Below are 8491 nucleotides of genomic sequence, written 5' to 3' on the forward strand. Positions count from 1 at the left end.
TTTCTCTTCCAGGCTCTTCTCTAATCCTTTAAAAATATTTAACCCACACGACCAAGGAGAACAGAAAAAAACACCGCAAAGAGTTGCATTACCAAGAATATCTTTCCATTCTGAGAAAAAAAAAAATCAATTCATGAACCTGTAAGAGAGGGGGATCAATGACAGTGTGGGGTATTTCCCCTACACTGAATATTTTGTGTTGGTGGGGTTTTAATAAGTGGAATTTGAACCACTCAGCTTTGTATTTAACAAAAAAATCAAGTCTGGTTCTTAAATATTTAAATAAAAAAAAAATAAGCTGAGCTGAAGAAGTGGAGACTGGAGAGCCTTTTCTTGCTCTGAATAAATCCTGATCGAGCAGCTACTTCTCTTGTTTTGCTGACTAAATAATTTGATACAGCAGTGAACAAAATCATGTTTTTAAAACATCTCTCTAATGTAGGGATAAACCCTCAATAAGGAGCTCTCAGCAGTCCAGCAGCTATCGACAGCCAAGGGATCAATTCTCCATTTTTGCTAATGACGCCCAAGAAATGGGATTTTACCACCTTGAGTTAATGGTCGTTTTCTTGAGCGGCAAACTCGCTCCCAGAGCAAAACCAAGAATTATTGGGTGAGTGTGAGAGACCTGAAAAGGGGCAGAGCTGTAGGTGTTGGAAGCGTCGGTGTCCGGGAACCATCTCAGAGAGATTCTGGAAACCGCTCATGGGGAACTGGTAAAAGTACAATTACGCCTCTTCGGAGCTTTTTTTTCTTTAATGATCACGTCTCTTCAGAGTTGGCTTGTTGGGTTTTTTTTTTCTTTTTTTTCCTTAAGATAGCCCCTAACTGTTCCACTTCAGCTTCATTTTGAGAAATCTGCCTGGGGAGCGCAGGAGAGAGAGAGCCTCGTTCCACGAGAGCCCTGTCAAGGAGACGCGCGCGGAGGAGATACTTGACGCGACATAGCTTTAGGCTCTCCTGCTTTCCATTTTTCACGTGGTGAAGCCACTTCAGCGGAGCGATAGAGCCCGTGCTGAGCTTGCTGCCTGCCATCCTTCCCCGTTTCTGAATGAGGGGAGGAAAAAAAAAAAAAAAAAGAGGAGTAATTCGAGCGCTGCCAAGCGCGCCGCTCCGCCGGAGTGGATCCGTCGGGAGGCTGGTGAAACGCTCTGTCAAAACAACCCGTCTCCTTGATCTCTCAAAGATGATATTTGGGGGGGTGGGGGGAGGGAGCATCGAGTTCTCAGAGAGCTAATGCTTTAAAACTCTGCCCAGGCTGCTATTTTTGAAGCCTTGGTTTTTTGGTGGTCATGGTTTTTCACTCTGATTATGAAACGCAAGACCATTCAGGCATCTCTTCTCGGCACGTGCTGTTCCCAAGCCATGCATTTCTCGGGGAGGTTTTTGAGCAGCTAAACCCAAATCAGCTCTTAAACTAAGAAGATAAAGCCGAGTTCTGCTCTCTTGAGCATCACTGAAGTTCTGCTCAGCCTTTTTGATGAGTAAGGACAGCAATTTGTCCTCTCTCAGAGGCAACATGAGATGAGCCAGGTCACTGCTCCGACTCACACTTCTTGCCCACGGTGAACACAAAGGGATTAGCTCTGATCACAGTCAAAGAGGGTGGGAAAAAAACCCCAAAATCAGTCAAAAATCAAATTGCCACTCATCTGCTCTCTCCTGCCTGCCTGTGGCAACCTCTCAGAGCATCAGAGGAGTGTGTGACACTCAGTTATCAGCTACATAAAACATCAGATGGCTCAGTCCTTTATTCCAACATCAGCCCATGCAGGTGAGCCACAAAGTGGGCACCTCCCCAGAGCTGCATCCCATCCCTTTCCCAAATCAGGACCAGGACAACTGCACATTGTTAATGCCCTGTAGCCAGAGCCCACCCTGCAGGCAGTGGTGCAGAGAAAAGGCATAAATGGGGTAAAACTTAGCCCGAGGAAAGCAAAACCACATTCTCCAGTTGTCTTTTGGTTCAAATTTCACCTTCACCCAGGTGGAACACACGGGTGCCAACAGCATTTGATGATTTTATCCATCTTCATTAGGCAGGCTCCTGTAAGCTGGGCTGGAGGAAGACTTCTCCACACCTCCAATACTGGGGACAGTTTTGGGTCCCACACAATAAGAGAGATACTAAAGGGTTGGAGCGTGTGCAGGGAAGGGAACGGAGCTGGGAAGGGGCTGGAGCAGCAGGAGGGGCTGAGGGAGCTGGGGGGGCTCAGCCTGGAGAAAAGGAGGCTCAGGGGGGACCTTCTGGCTCTGCAATCCCTGACAGGAGGGGGGAGCTGGGGGGGGTCAGGCTCTGATTGTCACCTGCTTCCAGGTCCCTTCCAACTTCACCTTTTTTAGAGTGTTTTTTTACCCTGGACAAAAACTCAGCCTTGAGGGGATCTACTCACAGAATCACGGACAGGTTTGTTGTAGAAGGGAATTTCACAGCTCGTCTTGTTCCACCCCCTGCCATGGGCAGGGACACCTTCCACCAGCCCAGGGTGCTCCCACCTGCCCTTGGACACTTCCAGGGATCCAGGGGCAGCCACAGCTTCTCTTCCCAACCTGTGCCAGGGCCTCACCACTCTCACAGGGAAGAATTTCTTCCCACTATCCCATTTAAATCTACCCTCTTCAGCTTAAAACCGAGCCGAGATTTTACTACAAACCCTGTTATTCTTTACTCTGCTGTGCAGCCACTTCTCTGGAGAAGGCATTTCTGCCATCATTTCCTCTCTCCTCCTCTGCCCCACACCTTTGTTTCCCACTCAGAGCCCCCTCCAGCTCGCACAGGTTTCCCCTCCTGCCAGTGATGTCATGACTGAGGCAAACAAACCCCACGATGCTTTTCCTTGCTCTCTCCCTCTGCAGTTCTGAATGAACTCTGGGAATAGCCTGGCTTTGTCACCGTACAAAATGTAGGTCAAAAGTCTGCGTGGTTTGCACAGGGATGACTTGGGTGTCATCTGCCTGGAGGCAGATGGGAACTGAGTCATCTGCTGCTGCATCACTCCCTGCTTTTCTCCTTCCCCAACCCCGGGTTCTCTTTCCCCACCATCAGATTATGGCTGAAGGAATGCAGTGACACCAAAACACCAGGAGGGCAGTGCCTTGTGGCGTGCAGGGAGGGGATATTTCCCATTTCTTTCCTGTGGAAGCTGTGCCCCTTTCCCAACACAGCTCTTGCCACTTTTTAAAGACAACACCAATTTGAATTTCCTTCATTTACCTGCTGTGCTTGTCCTTCACGAGGAGAAATTACCACTTGGGAACAGGAAATAAAAATGTAAAAGAAGTTATTTGACCTACAGGAAGAAGAGTTCACCATTTCCACCACTGCTTTTTTTTTGGGGGGGGAGGAGGTTCCCTGGTCCTTTGGCACCCCTTGCTTTTATGTCCCCTCGAGCAAGTCTGCCAATCCATTCATCCTGTTCTTTTCATGACATTAAATTAAGTAGAAACTAAATATTTTGTGCTAGTTGCACAAACATGGACCACAAAAAAGCCCCTGGGTCTGTGTCGTGGTCAGGTGGCCACATGAGGACAGGGAAGGGAAAGAGTTCGAGGGAATAGTCAGAAAATTCATGATTTTTGTTTCATGATACAGGTTTGGAGGTAAAAGGCTCAAAAAGCAGCTTAAGCCCTCCAAAATCTCTGCTTCCACAAGTTCCAAGTGTAGATAAATAGCAGCCAAAAGCCAAAAAAACAGGACTGATGGTCTCTTGGAGAGACCACCCAGCTCATCCCTCTGTCCCAAAATTCTACCAAAAACAACCCTTTTCTCAGCAACTGCCTCAAAAACCCTGCTAAGACCTTCCCATCAAGGGTGGAGGGACAGTCCCACAACCTCCTGCAGCTTCCACCCCAACAGCAGGAACATCACCCAGCCAGAAGCACCACTACTGATGGTACAACCTGCAACACGAGGACATCCAGAGGGTTTTGGGTAGGTTTTATGCATTTATTTCTGTGGAGAAATGACAGTTATTATAACCAGCACTGTAGGAGAAGGGGGGTGATGCCTCACAGCTGCTGCTACAAGAACCCACAGGACTGACAAGAAGGTTTCATTCAGCTAAAGAAAAAAAAAAATGATGTGGGTTTGGTTTTAATTGTACAAGTTTGCAAGAGAAGCCAGCACAGGATTTCACCAGCAGAAACACCAAAAATACACCATTTGACCACAGACACAGCCTAAAAGCCCACCTCATCCTGCCCACTGTAACAGAAGGATTAATAATAATAATAATAATAATAATAATAATAATAATAATAATAATAATAATAATAATAATAATAAAGGTTTATCCCTCTTACCTCTTTGTTGGTGACTCCTGGGGGCAGAGTCCCATGTTTGTAATCCTCCAACAGCTGCACTGCTTCCTTCAGGCGACTCTGCCAAGAAAAACAACAGTGGTCTGGGATCCTGGTCCTGCACTGAATCCTTTATGGATTAAAGGTTGTAAATTGTGTTATCTTTCATGCAAACCTCGTCATAGAATCAGAGAAACACAGAATGGGTTTGGGGTTTGGGAGGGACTTTAAAGATCATTTCCAACCCCCTGCCACGGGCAGGGACACCTTCCACCAGCCCAGGGTGCTCCAACCTGGCCTTGGACACTTCCAGGGATCCAGGGGCAGCCACAGCTTCTCTGGGAAATTCTTTCCAGGGCCTGCCCACCCTCCCAGCCAGCAATTCCTTCCCAGTATCCCATCTCTCCCTGCCCTCTGGCAGTGGGAATCCATTCCCCTTTGTCCTGATACTCCAGGCCCTTGTGAAAAACCCAATCTAAATCCGTCCTCTTTCAGCTTAAATCCATTATGATGGGTCCTTTTATCCATAAGATATAAAAGGAAAAAAAAAAGATGTGGACACTTGTTTCTGCTGGTTGGCACAGCCCTGCTGGTTTTTATCCAACAATAGAAGCTGGAGGAAAATAGTCAGAGGTGCAGAGGAAGAAATAAAAAGAGAAAACAGAAAAAAAACCCTCCCCTTGCAACTCATCTTTAGAAGTCAAAATAAAAATTGAGAGTCTCCAGGGAATCCCAGAATGGTTTGGGTTGGAAGGGACCTTCAGGACCATCTTGTTCCAACCCCCAACTTTCACCAGAAGGTCTCCCTGTGGTATCAGAGATGTGATAAATCTTGGAGAGGAGCGATTCCTCAGAGGTTGAAATGAGTTTAAAGACCAGACAGACACATCCAGGTGCGACAATGAATCCCCATCACAGGCACTGGCATCGCTCCATGTCACTTCAGATGAACATCTCCCAGGGATGCCAACAGGGAAACAGCTTCATTTGGAGACCTGGCTTTCCCCACACCCTCTCCCAGTGCGTGTCCTGGGCAGGCACAGCTGAAGGGAAGAGTAAGGTAAAAGTTTCTCCACATCAAGCTTCTCCTTTAAGAACTCAGCGCTCCCAAAAAAGTCCTGTTCTCTCTAAAAATACCCAAGTCAGTTGTCATTGCAGTGAAAGCTCGAACCTGACTATCACTGATGACTCAAGTCCATGCTTGTGTAAATAAAGATCTTCCTCAGGGTGCGATAAAACAGGAGAATAAATACATTTAGACTGAAGTCTGACCTGGGGGTCTGCAGCTCCCTCAGGAGGGGCAGCTCCAACCTCTGCTCTCTGTGACAGGGACAGCCCCCAGGGAATGGCTGGAGCTGTGTCAGGGCAGGCTCAGGGTGGATCTCAGGGAAAGGTTCTTCCCCCAGAGGGTGGTTGGCACTGCCCAGGCTCCCCAGGGCAGTGGGCACAGCCCCAAGGCTGCCAGAGCTGCAGGAGGGTTGGGATGATCCTCTGGGGCACAGGGGGGGATTTTGGGGTGTCTGTGCAGGGCCAGGAGTTGGGCTGGGTGGTCTTTGGGGATCCCTTCCAACTCAGGATATTCTGATTCCCTGATTTCATGTGTTCAAGGAACCACAGGAACACTAAGCCTGTCAGAATGACCAATTCACTCCCAGAACAGTTATTCACAGATAAATATAAAAAAGCTTTCTGCAGCTGAAGCAGTCAAAGTCTATATAAACATACAATACTTTCAAGAACTAGATATATAATAATTCCAATAAATACATATAGTATGATCTTAAAGGTTTTTTCCAGCCTTAAGGATTCTATGAACCTACAATTCTACATTGTGTGTATATAAACTATATTATATAGAATATATATGTATTTAAGTATATATACATGTATATTAATATATATAAATATTATATATTAATATATACATATATAAATAAATACACCTAGTATTGTATATTAATATATGCATATATCAATATGTGTATACACGCAGAAGAATTATATATTAATATACAATAATTACTACACATATAATGATTCCAATAAATATTTATAGTATGATCTTAGAGGTCTTTTCCAGCCTTAAGGACTCTACAATCCTACAATTCTACATAGTGTGTATATAAACTATATTATATAGAATATATATGTATATAAGTATACTATATATATTAATATATATGTATTGTATATTAATGTATATGTGTTGCATATTAATATATACACATTAATATATTAATATATGCCTATATTATTATATACATATATCAATATATTTTTATATACATCAGTATTATATATTATTATATCCACATATTATATATTAATATATACATAACTTTACACTTATTTTATTTGTATATTAATCTATGTATATTATATAGCATTATAGTATAATATGTATATTAAGATATACCTTTCCCCCTTGAAAATACATACATTTCTCTAAAATATATATATTTTTAACTGAAATAAAAAAACTCCCCAGGGCAGAAGTGAACAGGCAGAGAGGTTCTTTGATCAGTGCAAGCTAAAGAGGAAGGAGTCAGCTTTGGTGGGGATAAATCTGCAGAGAGCACGGGGTCACCAAGCAAAGCCTCCTGCAGGTTGTCACCCAGATGAGTGACACCGACTCCGGATTGGCATTTCGGCACCGGCGCGGCTGCTTTGGCAGCTTTTCCAACAGAAACACGGGATGCTTTGCCCAAACCATCCCTGAGCGTGACGGTGGCTCGTGTGGGTTTAGTGCAGTCCTGTCAAGGCTCCCCGTTCCCATCTCCCCCAGCCCTCCATCAGCTCATTAGGAACTCACATCCATGGAATCGGCGGCAGGGAAACCACTTCCCTCCCTTTCACGCCAACATCAAAGAGCACTTTGTTGTTTCCTTGGGAGCACCGGCACTTACGCCAACCTGAAAGCGGCAGTTAATGAAGGACCATTGTCCTTGGGACATCCCACACACAGGACATATGGAATTGTGGCGGTTCCCTCACTTGAGATCGGACCCACAGCCGGTTTTACTTTATTCCCTATTTTTTTGTGTGTGTGTGCTTGATAAATTTTTCCGGGGATTAGGAGCTACTCAGCAGAGCGGGGAGTCTGCACAGAGACACCAGATGAGGTGGAGAACCAGAGAGGAAAAACCTGGGCAAAAACCCTTCATGTTCTTGGCAAAACGTGGGCTCAGAGATGGGGCTTGGCTGTGCTGGTCAAGCTCAGCGTTCCCAGTCACACTCACAGCCCTGTGTCACCACACCCACCTAACAAGTGATAAATTTTTGGGTTTCTGGGCTATTTCTGGGGATGCTGCCCTGAAATTGGTTCCTCTTCCACTCAGCTCCGTGCCTGACATGCCCCTCCACAAAGAGCTGTGGATCGTCCTTCTCACACTTCCCTAAGCCACTTTTTCGGGATTTAGAATCACAGAATATCCTGAACTGATCCAGGAAGATCATCAAAATCCAGCTCCTGACTTCCCAGAGTTCTCTAGATTTTTTTCCTACCAGGTGGGGCTTTGGTCCACTTGATGTTTCCAGCACAATCCATTTCCCATCCCAAAAGGGACCAGGGGATGTTGAGAGCATGAAGGATCTCAGATAAACACATTTAAGGCCAACACTAGACTGTATTTCAGTACCAGGTGTGGGCACTTTCTTTTCCTCTTCTATTCCCTTTGTATTGGGCTATTGGGAAATTCAGAAAGCCACATCCATCAGTTTCTAGGGATGTTTGAGTATCAAAGACGGATGATTGAGCATGTTCAGGAATCCCATCTTCCTTCAAAGGCCAGGCAATCCCATTTCATCTAAAAACTTGGCTGTGGAAACACTGTGCCTTGCTCCCACAATCAGAAAAACAGTTCATACATCAAAGTTTTTCATGGTTGGTTCAAAAAAACCCATCCACACTTGCTAAATCTGCCTCAAAGTTTAAACTCAGCTTAATAAAAAAATGACATGCAAGTGGTAGAGAGAATATGTGAGTCCTTTTCTGGACTTTCCTGGAAGGAGCTTGCAGTCTTTAAGAGCAGAAACGTGTCCTGAATGTTTCAATGGATCAGGCCAGTCAGTGGTCATCCTTTTCAATGACTATCCAACACCCCAGACAGAGAAATGAGTCCTTATTTCTTAAACCAAGTCCTCCTGACATCAGACAAAAGAGAAGAGTTCTGAATTAGGGTGGTATTTTCTG

The 8491-nt window shown here is 45.1% G+C and overlaps 1 protein-coding gene across 1 annotated transcript in view; it reads right to left on the bottom strand.

Moving 5' to 3' along the window:
* Nucleotides 1-8491, bottom strand: part of SFXN5 (sideroflexin 5) — a 65851-nt gene that overhangs the window by 49943 nt on the left and 7417 nt on the right. The window contains exon 2 of the mRNA XM_027909491.1: nt 4303-4380. The gene's annotated coding sequence lies outside the window, so the exon portion shown is untranslated. The remainder of the gene's footprint in view (nt 1-4302; nt 4381-8491) is intronic.

The sequence above is a fragment of the Empidonax traillii genome, unplaced genomic scaffold (genome assembly GCF_003031625.1).
Source record: "Empidonax traillii isolate 1590-97213 ecotype Southwest subspecies unplaced genomic scaffold, ASM303162v1 scaffold2165:size72406, whole genome shotgun sequence".
NCBI classification, from domain to species: Eukaryota; Metazoa; Chordata; class Aves; order Passeriformes; family Tyrannidae; genus Empidonax; species Empidonax traillii.